At 34.3% G+C, this 13259-nt stretch overlaps 1 pseudogene; it reads right to left on the bottom strand.

The window, feature by feature from the left end:
• Positions 1–1148: 1148 nt before the first annotated feature.
• On the bottom strand, positions 1149–3163 carry LOC112535195 (annotated as a pseudogene).
• Positions 3164–13259: the final 10096 nt, after the last annotated feature.

Consider the following 13259-nt stretch of genomic DNA (forward strand, 5'->3'; position numbering starts at 1 on the left):
TCTTTGTCATTGGAAGGATCACAATGTAGAGTTGTGAAAAACTCTAAAGGTAATTCATTATACGATGGCAATGAGTTAAAGGCAAAATCCTTCCATCCTAATCTATCCAAGAGTATCATCATTCTCTCAAAAATATTCAACTTAACTAAAGAGAGAGCATCCAAGAACTTATATGAAACTTGCTCTCTTGAAGCAAGGCTAAGGAATCGATTGCCCTCTTCATGGGAATAAAGATCAAAAGGAGCTCCATAAGTTGCCTTTAAGCTTTGTTCTTCTTCATGAGAAGTTGAGACTATCTCTTTCCCCTTTTCCTTTCTTTTTTCTCTTCTTTGGGGCCATTATTTACCTATGGGATGGGTAGAATAGGGATTGGAGGGTAAAGATTTTGAAGTTTTGAAAGAAAAATTGAGGTTTTTTGTATAGAGAGAAAGAAAAATGAGGAGAGAGAAAATATGAGGTTGTGTTAATGGAGGAAGGGAGAGAAAAGAATAGAGTTCTATGTGAGTGTTAGGGTTTTGGAAAGGTGTGTTTTTGAATTCAAATAAAATTCTTTTTGTTGTTTTGGTGGGAGATGAATAACTTTTGGAGTCCTAATGTATTTCAAATTAAAGTTGCTCACTCCTTTTTTTTTAGGGTTCCGCACCCTCCCCGCGCCTGGCGGATGCGCCGCGAGGTCGCGGCATGCACTAGGGCACCACTGCTGCGAACCTCATGGCATCCGCGCTCATGGGTGCTTGCCAAGGTGCCTTCACCTCGGGGAATTTTTTTTTTCAAAAAAACAGAATTGTATCTAATACTAATAGAAAAAACTAAGCTAGCAAGGATGACTTGACTAGATTACGACTAAATTCCTAACTAAAGACAAGCATTGCAAGGGATACTCAAATCCTAACTAATTGACCTTTATATAATGCACATAATCTTATAAATACTTAAAGCACAATATCGACTAGTAAATTAAGTGTTACCACATGATGCTCTTTTCTTGTAGTTGATGATCGTGCACGTGCTCGGACGGTTGAATCTCTTGCAGGTTCCTAAAAACAAAGCGAGAAAATACTTTTATTTGAAAACTAAAATAGTAAAAATAGAAAATATGTAATATACAAGTGCTAAATTTATTGTCTATAGCTAGACATTGACAAAAATTATTTCAAATAGGTCATCCCTTCATAGTATGGCTTTAAGCGATGGCCATTAACTTTGAATTGTTCTTGGGTTTTAATGTTACGTAATTCCTTTGCACCATGATTGAAAACCGTTATTACTTCAAAGGGTCCGTTCCATCTGGGTCTAAGCTTTCCTAGAAAAAGTTTAAAGCATGAGTTAAATAATAATAATTTCATTCCAGGACAAAAGATTTACGAAGTAAACTCTTATCATGTTGCTTCTTGGTCCTTTCCTTGTATAGCTTGGCATTCTCATATGCCTCACTACGCATTTCTTCTAACTCATTTAGATGCAACAAATGCTCTTCACCTGCTTTAGTTAAGTCCATATTAAACTCCTTAATAGCCCAATATGCTTTATGTTCTAATTCGACCGGTAAATGGCAAGCTTTGCCATATACTAATCTATAAGGACTCATTCTAATCGGTGTTTTATAAGCCGTTCGATATGCCCATAAGGCATTATTCAAGTGCATAGCCCAATCTTTTCTAGATGGGCGCACTGATTTCTCGAGTATTGACTTAATTTTTCTATTGCTCACTTCCACTTGTCCCGATGTTTGTGGGTGATAAGGTGTTGCAACTCTATGGGTTACTCCATATTTCTTTAGTAAGGCGCTAAATGCCTTGTTACAAGAATGTGTTCCCCCATCACTAATGATTGCTCTAAGTGTTCCAAACCTACTAAAAATATTATCTTTTATGAATTTTCATACTATCTTAGCGTCATTAGTTCGTGTAGCTATTGCTTCTACCCATTAGACACATAATCAACAGCAACAAGTATATACTCATAACCATGAGAAGGTGGAAATGGCCCCATAAAATCGATACCCCATACATCAAATAGTTCCACCACCAGATTAAAAGTCTGAGGCATTTCAGTTTGTTTGCTTATACTTCCACTTCTTTGGCATTTATCACATTTAGCACAAAATATATGAGCATATTTAAATAACGAAGGCCAAAAGAAACCTGATTGCAGAATCTTGTAGGCTGTTTTCTTACCACCACAGTGACCCCCACAATGCATTTCATGGCAGAAGGCCAAAATGCTTTGTTGCTCATCTTCAGGAACACATCTTCTAATCATTTGATCAGAACAATGTTTAAACAAATAAGGGTCATCCCAATAATAATTCCTACATCCTGATAGAAATCGCTTCTTTTCCTGCCAAGTTAAGTCAGTTCTTATAACACCATATGCCAAATAGTTAACAATGTCAGCATACCATGGCTCATGACTTACTACAAATAATTGTTCATTAGGAAAAGTCTCATTAATTACTTTTTTAGAACCAAGGTTATCAAAATCAGAAATCAACCTTGAAAGGTGATCTGCTACTACATTTTCACTCCCTTTTTTTATCTTTTATCTCTATATCAAACTCTTGCAATAAGAGCACCCACCTAATAAGCCGTGGTTTAGCATTAGGCTTAGTTAGAAGATATCTCAAAGCTGCATGATCTGAATGAACAATGACTTTAGATCCCACCAAGTAAGATCTAAATTTGTCTAGTGAATATACAACAGCTAGAAATTCTTTTTCAGTTGTCGAATAGTTTACTTGAGCATCATCAAGAGTTTTGCTAGCATAATATATTACATGTCACGCTTTATCAACTCTTTGGCCCAAGACCGCTCCTATAGCATAATCAGATGCATCACACATGATTTCAAAGGGAAGAGACCAATCAGGTGCCACAATAACCGGTGCACTAGTTAATCTTTCTTTTAAGATGTTAAAAGCAGATAAGCATGCATCATTAAAAATAAAGTTAACATCTTTAGCCAGCAATTCAATTAAAGGACGAGCAATTTTAGAAAAGTCTTTAATAAAACGCCTATAAAATCCTACATGGCCAAGAAAACTTCTAATGCCCTTTACTGAAGTAGGTGGGGGCAATTTGGCAATTAAATCAATTTTTGCTTGGTCTACTTCAATACCTTTACTAGAAACAACATGTCCTAGCACAATTCCTTGTTTAACCATGAAATGACTCTTTTCCCAACTCAATGTTAAGTTACATTCAATGCATCTCTCAAGTACACGAGTCAGATTACCTAGACATGCATTAAATGATGAACCAAAAACTGAGAAATCATCCATAAATACCTCGATGCATTCTTCTAACATGTCAGAGAAAATAGAAAGCATACATCTTTAGAATGTTGCTGGAGCGTTGCACAGCCCAAAAGGCATCCTTCTAAACGCAAAAGTTCCAAAGGGACATGTGAAAGTTGTCCTTTCTTGATCTTCAAGTGCAATGGGTACCTGGTAATATCCTAAAAGTCCATCAAGAAAACAATAAAATTCATGTCCTGCTAAACGCTCTAATATTTGATCAATAAAAGGAAGAGGAAAATGATCCTTCTTTGTTGCGACGTTTAACTTTCTATAATCAATACACATTCTCCACCCCGTTGTCATTCTTGTGGGGACTAACTCTCCTTTTTCATTTTTAATAACTATTGTGCCTGACTTTTTAGGCACTACATGAACAAGGGTTATCCAATTTCTATCAGCTATAGGGTATATAATACCTTCATCTAATAACTGCTGAACTTTCTTTTTTACTTCTTTCATATTGGGATTAAGTCGTCGTTGTGTATCTCTAATCGCTTTAGAATTGTCTTCCAAGATAATTTTATGCATACACATTGTTGGACTGATCCCCTTAATATCAGAAATTCCCCACCCAATAGCTTTTTTAAGCCTTTTCAATTCTCTAATGGTTGCCCCTTCCTCTAAAGAAGAAAGATCAGAGGCTATGATCACTGGTTATGTATTCTTTTCTCCTAAGAAGACATATTTAAGTGTGTTAAGCAACTCCTTAAGATAAACCTTAGTTGGTTCATCAATAATTTCTGATTTGCTTTCAATGGGTGAATCTAAAGGTTCAATAGTGCTTTTATCAGGTAACACTGGAATAGCTTCATCTAACTTATCATGTAAGTCTAAGACTTCTTTATCTAAACATTCTTCATGCTTTTCCAATGTTAATACAACTTCTAACTTATCATCCTTATCTTGTAAATATGTTTCATAAACAAAATAATCCATGCAATCAACATATGAACATTCATCAATTAAAGTACTAGGAGATATAGTTAGAGAATCGAACACTTTAAATTCTACAGTCTCTCCCAAGACAGTCATAGTGAGCTTCCCATTGTGCACGTCAATAACTGCCTTGGTAGTTGCCATGAAAGGTCTATCAAGAAGTATTGTTTGCTCCTTATCCCTTGCTGATGTACCTTCCATGTCTAGAACCACAAAGTCAACAGGGATTATCAGTTTTCCTACCTGAATCAACAAGTCCTCCACTATGCCTCTTGGATATTTAATTTATCAGCTAGTTTTGGGGACATGGTGGTTGGCTTCAATTCTCCTAAGCCAAGTTGTGCATATGTTGAATATGGTATCAAATTGATGCTTGCTTCAAGAAATGAATAAGATTGATCCTCTTTCTCCACGTTTTCAAAAGGCTTCTCTGATTCTTCAAAGAGTGATGCCATGCAAGCTAGTAAGATGTCAAAGATTAATTGATTCACTCCAAAATTTTCTGCCGAGAATAGAACCCTTGTCTTCCAGAGATTCAGTAGTCGAAGAAGTCCCTCTTCTAATTCACCTCTACCCCTTATAGAGATTCCCTTTTTTAGAGTTCTTTCCTCCTCAAACAACTCCTTTAGTTTATCCCTTTATTGTCCTAAACAAACTAAACTACTCAAATGATAATTATCTACTAATTACATAATAATTACTTAAACTTTCCTTTTTGGGCCTTAATGAATTAAGCTAGGCCCAAACTTTTAATAGCCCACATGTCTGATTCTAACCTAGGCCCAAACTATTAATAGCCCACGTATCTGATTCTCGAGCCTTTAATAGGCGCAGTCCAATTAACGCCCATTAGTGCGTTTTAAACTCAAATTCTCCTTTTTTGCATTATTTCCTGAATTTAGACAAGAAAAACTAAAGTGAGGTAAAACACATCTTTATACCATATAATATATAGAAACAAATCATTAACGCTCTAAAATACCCTTAAATATCTATATACAAGTTAGACCGATCACCGTTGGAGTCCCAACATCTCCTTTCAGAAAGCGCGAGCGCGCTTGGGAAGTGCGAGGGTGCTTTTTAGGACTTTAGGCAATTTTTTGCCAAGTCATCAATCTTGCAATTAATAAATCTTAGACCTATTATAACGTTTCCAAGAGGTTGGTGTGAGTATAAATACCCCTCTTAAAGCCACAAAAAGTAAGTGTGTGATTTAGATATACTACAACTCTTGCAAATTCATTTCTCAACTTTCTACAGTCAATTTCTTTCTTTATAAAGTGTATTAAGTTGAAATTCTTTGTTCAACTAAAAGTTTAAAGGGTTGTTGTGTGAGCCTTAGTATTAAAAATATAAGAAATTGGTTTTTGGGTAATCATGAATACTCAAGGGTTAAGGGACTTAGTGAGAGATTAGTTCATTAAGGAAAATGGTTTAGTGTTAACCTTGAAAACCAAGTTGTTGGGTGAACTTGTAAAATCCAAAGGTTGTAATCTCATAGATTATAGTGGAATACTAAAGTGTGATTTTGTGGAGTAGATGTAGGGAGGATTATTCTCGAACCACTATAAATCTTTGTGTCATCTTCTCTAACCCTTACTTTCCTTAAATTATCCCTAATCTTTCTTAATCTTTTGTATTTTTAACCAAAACTATTAAATTCCACAATTTAAGGTCACAATTCAATCCCCCTTCTTGGTTCCAAGGGACAACAAGTGATATAAGAGCTTGCTCACTCTTTCTTAGCTTAATTGCAAGTGTAAAGATCATGGTAACCAATGAAGGAGCTCAATGCCTCAAGCCATTCTTTGACAGATCTGACTATGCATTTTAGAAATTCTATATGGAAATATACTTAGATTCTTATGGCATTAAAGTGTGGGGCTATGTGGTAAAGGAATACCGAGATAAAAAAATGGTGAAGAAAGAATCCTTCCTAAAGAAGAATGGGTGGATGCCCATAAAAAGCACAATCACAAGAACAAGCAAGCGATGACTATACTTATGAGTTGCCTCTCTAGAAAAAAATGTGGAAGAGTGTAACATTGCACTATGGCTCATCAAATTTGACTATCTTGGAGAACTATCATGAAGGCATAATGCAAGTTAAATCAAGGAAGATCTATATGTATGTAACCGAGTATGAGATGTTCAAGATGAAGCCAAACAAGTCCGTGCCCAACATGACTAATAGACTTCTCACCATCATCAACAACATGAGAAAGCTTGGGAAGCATTATAAGCTAGTAGACATCAACAACAAAATTCTTAGGAGCCTTCCTTTAGATAAATCTGGTGCTAAAGTGGCTAGCATTGAAGAAGCAAGTGAAGACCTAGGGAAAATTCCTATGGATGTTATCAAAGGCAAGCTTCTAACTAATGAGATGTCTCTTATGAGGGATGAATTTGATAGAGATAATGGGAAGAAGAAAGCCCTAGCACTCAAGGCTAGCACAAGAGCTCAAGATGCAATTAATGTCCCAAGTATGATGAAGATCAAGAGGAAGCTCTAAGTGAGAGTGATGATATGACTCTCATCACCAAACACGTAAAGAGAATACTTGAAGCCAAAAGAAGAAGAAGCAACAAGTCAAACCCTTCTCCAAATCAAGAACAAGTAAGGATAAGAAGGAGGAAGTCACTTGTTATGAATGTGAAAAGCAATGGTACATCAAGCTGAATTGTCCCAAATACTTAAAGAGGAAGAAGGGAGACAAAGAAAGAAAAAGAGCTTGAAAGCTACTTGGAGTGATGCATCTTTATCCTCCAATAATGAAAGTGAAAAAGAAAAGGAGCCTAATCTTTATTTCATGGCAAATATGAAAGACTCCTATGAGGTATGTTCCACTTCTCATTCAGGCAATTCTTCTTCTTGTTCATATCTCATTCTTTTGGTGATGAATTATTGGATGATGAGGATGAGCTCTTATAAAACATACTTTCAAAACTAAATTTTCACAAAAATAAATGTTCTAGTTTGGAGGAAGATCTTAAGATTTCAAAGAAGGAAATTGCCTCCTTAAGAACTGCCAATGATGACTTAAGGAAATCATTAGATGATGTTTTAAAAGATTTTTTTAAAGAGAACAATTCTTTGAAAAATAAAGTTGAAGAGCTTATGAACTCAATTTCAATATTTTACAAAGGGAAAGAGTCTTTTGACACACTAGTTGTGTCTCAAAGACCTCCCCTTGTGAGACATAAACTTAGATTCGATGGAGCTTCATCATTCTAATCTCACAACATAATCTTTGTCAAAGCTACTCAACCACAAGCATTTAAGAGAAGCTCAAATGGAGTTTCAAAAAGCAATACACACACTAGCCCTCCCATTGAAAAGAAAAGGAAAGGTACACATGTTCCAAATGTGAAGCCAAGAAGAACAAAGCATGCATTCATGTATAAGAATATAAACATTAACAAGTCTTGTTCATGCATATGTAAAGAAAATCATATGAGATCCAAACCTCAAGCATAAGTGGCTAAGAAGACCAATCCAAACCTTCTTAAAAATTCTAAGGTCACTTGCCACTATTGCATAAGAATTGGACATATCAATGTGAAATGCAAAATAAGAAAAATGTATCTTTTCATGAATGAATTTTCCAATGCTAACTCCAAAGGACCCAACCTCGTTTGGGTACCTAAATCAAGTGAGTTAACTTCTTCTTACAGGTGTGTCTTAAATCCATAAGCACAAATATTTGTCATGTTGATAGTGGATGTTTAAGCCACATGGTGGGTGACAAGAGCCTCTTTATGAATGTTAAGAACTATAACAAAGGGAAAGTAGCTATTGGAAATGATGCCAAGGGTAAGGTAATTGTCATCGGCTCCATTATTAAGAATGGTAAATCTGTCATTGAAGATGTTTTCCTAGTTGATTATTTGAAATATAATTTATTGAGTGTAAGTCAATTTTGTGACAAAGGGAACAAAGTCACTTTTGACTCTAATGGATGTCTTGTCAATACCCTAGTGGATGACAAAGTGATATTCAAAGGAGAGAAGTGGCAACACCTACATAATTGACTTACACAAAGTTGCTAATCAATCTTTCAAGTGTCTTATGTCTATTTGTGATTAATCTTGGCTATGATATAGAAGACTTGGACATGCAAGCATGGAGCTTCTACATAAGATAGCCAAAGAAGAGCTAGTTAATGGACTTCCTAAAGTGAAGTTCATCAAAGGCAAGCCTTGTGAATCATGTCAAATGGGAAAACAACATCTATCATTCTTTAAGTCTAATGCTATTATAAGTACTTCTAGACCACTTCAAATATTACATATGGATTTGTTTGGACCTACTAGAGTAGCTAGTTTGGGTGGAAAGTCATATGAATTTGTGATTATTGATGATTACTCTAGATTTACTTGGATTAATTTTCTTGCTCATAAGAACTCAATACTCATACATTAAATCATGTAATCAATTTGAAATATGCATGCTCATAAAAGCATCTTAGCCTTTTTTTCCAAATACTACAAAAAGTGCAATCGCGCTTTGGAAGAGTGCTCGTGCTTTATAGGTCTATATGAAAGATTGGAAATGACCTTAAAAGCATGCTCACTATTCCTCAGTACGACCGCAGTTTCCCAAAATTATAACTGTTGTGACTAATTTTTCAAAAGCGTGACTATGCTTCTCAGGCGCGCTTGTGCTTCTCCTCGATTTTAGCAAAAAACTAGTTGTTACAGTATTTTTTAGATTGTGTTTTAATGTCAAACTAGCCATTTTTTACTATTTTTTCACCCCCCCCCCCTTAGGCTATAAAAGCCACATTTTATAGAATTGCATCATTTTCTACATACATACTCATTTGAGCTTTCAAAAAATCCTTCTCTACTTTATAAATTTTCAAATCTCTCTTCAACTTCTTCAAGACTAGTATAAGGCCAAGAAAGACCATTGGGAGAGGCTCTTCTTCCTTAGAAGCCATCATAGAAATAATGGAGGGTGTAAATGGTGAAGCAAGGATCAAGTATATGACCATAGAAAGAAAAGAAATCCAATCAAGTAGGTTATTTGATGAAGAGGTCCTCATCAAGCTTGGCATATCTCAAGAGGTAAATACACTTCTCGAAAATGTTAGCCTTAAAGACTTCTTCCTACATCAAACCATGGAATTAGGATTTAAGAACCTCACTAAGGAATTCCTTTCCACCTTAGTGAGTAATAAATAGGGAGATGAGGATGACTAATATGGGATAGAGTTTAGATTCTTTAAGGGGAAATAAACCTTTCTAGAATCCAATTTTCTTCTATCTTTGATTTTCAAGAAAGAAGCCACCTTCTCATCATTGAAAACCTAGTTGAGATGCCTCTATCCTTTTCACAATTTTGGAGGCAAATCTCCAATAAAGAAGTCCATTCTAAAGACTTATTTTCTAATGACTTCAAATCCTTAACACATTGGGTAGTGCATAGGATGATTGCTACTAGCATCCATGCAAGGGACAATAGGGTTGAAAAAGTACTACGAAAAGACCTTCTTTTCCTTATGCTACGATCCATGGTAAGCGCATTCTAACCTCTAAATTCTTCCTTGACCATCTTCTTCATCTTAGCAATACATAAAAGGGTGACATTCTTGTCTCCTTACATATCACCAAAATTGCCAAACACCTTGAAGTCCTCACTCCTATTAACAAAACCTTTTTTACCCTTCCTATCTCACTCTCTTGTTAACTTTAGTCTTTTATTAGCATGCCAAAATTATAAGATTTGGGCCTAAATGGGAGGTTGATGGAGAATTCTTTCTTCTTATAAGGGAGTATATGGATCATAGAAAGAAGAGGAAGAAAGACCATAGAGTGCCAAGTGAGCCTACTCCTTCCTCTTTCCAAAGCCAACCCTCTCTTTCTTTTGAAAAAAAGGTCTTAAAGCAAATGGAGAGGACTCAGAATTATCTCCACCACTTGCATGTGGATTTGGTGGAAATCCAAAAAGTCCACAAAATCCCTCATTGTCATATGGAGGACTGGAAAGAAGAAGAAGAAAAGGCTCAAATTCTCCTTCCTCAAGCTAGCACAAGTGGCTTAGAGAAAGGCAATGAGCTTATGGTTCAAGAAGAAGAAGAAATTATCCTTTTCAATTTAAATGAAACTTTTAAAATGAAAGAAAATTTTCAATTAAATTGAAATTTTCTTTTTTTATTTATTTATTTATTTATATTTAATATTAATTTCAATCTTTTTTATTTAATAATATTAATATTTTTATTTAATATTATTAATATTCATTTTTATTTGATATTTAAATATTTATTTAAATTTAAAATGAAATATTCATTTTATTAATAAAATTATTAATTTCTTATATTTATTAAATTCTTCTTACTTTTATTTTCTCATGCATGCATACATCCCTATTGATCACATATGTAAAATATTTCCATTAATGATGTCTTATTTTATTACTTTTGTGTTCTCTTTCTTTACAATTTAACTTCTTTTTGTCTTGGCTTTTAATTTTAATAAAGGGAGAGAAATAGCTTAAATTAATTACAAAGATTAAGCATGCTTAATTTGACTATTATGAATTTTGGGGGAGAAATAAATAATTAGGGGGGGGGGGGGATCCCTAAAGAATAAAAATGAAAAAATATGCTTATAAAAGAGAAGTATGCTTAAAGTATTTACTAACAATAAAAATAGAAGTATGGCTTAGTTACAAAACTAAAGGGGAGGAAATGCAAATATTGAGAGAGAGTAGCAAATTATTAAATTTACTAAGTAAATTGTTTCTTTGATTCTTGAACGTTAGCTATCAACTATTCAATTGTACTTATACTTAATCAATTTTAAATTTCTAATCAATTTGATTGTCAAAATAAAAAAGGAGGAGATTATTTACCTAAAGTGCAATTGATCTCTATTTTTATCTTAACATCCAAATTGAACATTGCTAATCGTAAGTTTGAGTGTCTATATGATAGAGGACCAAAGGAACCAACTAAAGAGTAAGCACTCTTAAGCTTTAAAGGAATTCTTGCAAAAAGACTCAAAAAGCGCGAGGGCGATTCCTAAGTGCAGGGGCACTTCTCATATGACCAAAACTTTACAAGACGTTGAAAAGTCCACCTGACATCTTGCCAATCATATCTTGACACCTGCCAGTCAAAGTGTCAAAGTTTCAAGAAGTGTGGGGGCACTTCAGAAGCGCAAGGGCGCTTCATATTTGAGCTTGAGACTGAAAAAGATAGATGATAGCGATGAGAAGAGTGAGTCGCTTCTAGGCGCGGTCAAGGCAAGCGCGAGGGCGCTATTATGGTGCGGGGCAATTTTTGCAATTAATGCGATATCAGTAACCGTTTGAGATAGCAGCCACCTCGTTAGAGCCACATGTCAGGAGTCGTTTGAGTCTCAATGTCTCTTTTCAGAAAGCGGGAGCGCGCTTAGGAAGTGCGATGATGCTTTTCAGGACTTTAGGAAATTTTTTGCCAAGTCATCAATCTTGCAATTAATGAGTTTTGGACTCATTTTAACATCTCTAAGAGGTTGGTATGAGTATAAATACCCCTCTTAAAAACACAACAAGTAAGTTTATGATTTAGATATACCAAAACTCTTGCAAATTCATTTCTCAATTTTCTACTATCAATTCTTTCTTTGTAAAGTGTACTAAGAACTAAAAGTCTAAAGGGTTGTTGTGTGAGCCTAAGTATTAAAAACATAAGAAATTGGTTGTTGAGTAACTATTAATACTCAAGTGTTAAGGGACTTAGTGATAGATTGGTACACTAAGGGAAAAGGTGTAGTGTTAGCCTTGAAAATACCAAGTTGTTAGGTGAAGTTGTAAAACTCAAAGGTTGTAATCTTATAGATTATAGTGGAATACTGAAGTTTGATCTCGAGGAGTGGATATAGGGAGGATTGTTTTCGAACCACTATAAACTTTTGTGCCATTTTCTCTAACCCTTACTCTCCTTAAATTAGCTATAATCTTTCTTAATCTTTTGTATTTTTACCTAAAACTTTTAAATTCTGCAACCCCTTCTTGGTTCTAAAGGACGACAAAAACGAGTATAGAGCCTCAACAAGCTTGTGCCTCTAGTATGTTTTCAAACAAACCACAAAGGAAGGATGGTGGTTTTGAGGCATTATGCCAATTGCTTGATCACCTACAAAAGAACAATAAAAAAAAGAATTCAGATATTAAAACATAAAATAGGTAATATAGAAATTGAAATAGAGAAGTAGAATAGAAAAAAGAGTCACCTTCAACAATAACACTATACACCATTATTTTTTGAGATTTTAGATGGAGAAGAATAAAGAGAGTGATTAAGAAAAGACTATGAGGTGAATTATTAGAATGTAATTACAATCTTTTTATACTGAAAACTTACTTCATTAATTACAATCTCTGGTAAAGCAAAAGTCACAACTAAATTCAAAGTGCACCATTATATTTTCATTGTTTTTTCACTGATAGCAAATACAAGGTTTAATATTTGGCCATGCTAATTGCACCCATTGGTAAATCAAAAGGTAGAACAAAATTCAAAGTGCACCACTATATTTTCACTAATAGTAAATGCGGAGTTTAATATTTGGCCATGCTAATTTTTGGCTTCCACAATTAATGTTTCCAAGTATATTACATATTGTTCAGGGACCATTTTAGAAAACTTTAATTTCTAATACTTTCATGCATAAATAAATATAGCCACAAATTAATGCTTACTCGTAAATATTCCAAAGACCGTTGCTATAATTAAAACTTGCCTCGAAAAAATCTAGCCATGACCCATACAAACCCACTTTTTTTAAAAAATCAACCTTTACAGGATCAAACCAGTGCATTCATTGAAAAAGTCTATCTTAATATTAACTCTAAACATAAAAATGTTTATTCAACTAAAGATTAAAATAAAAATATTTCTTAAATTAAAGATAAACATAAAAAATAATTTAAAGAACTGACTATTATTAAATTCATATTAAGAACATAGAAACAATTCTAAGACAAATATTTCATAAGAAGAGCTACAATGATCGAGCCTAGAAGCAAAATAAA

The sequence above is a fragment of the Ricinus communis genome, chromosome 6 (genome assembly GCF_019578655.1).
Source record: "Ricinus communis isolate WT05 ecotype wild-type chromosome 6, ASM1957865v1, whole genome shotgun sequence".
Taxonomy (NCBI): domain Eukaryota; kingdom Viridiplantae; phylum Streptophyta; class Magnoliopsida; order Malpighiales; family Euphorbiaceae; genus Ricinus; species Ricinus communis.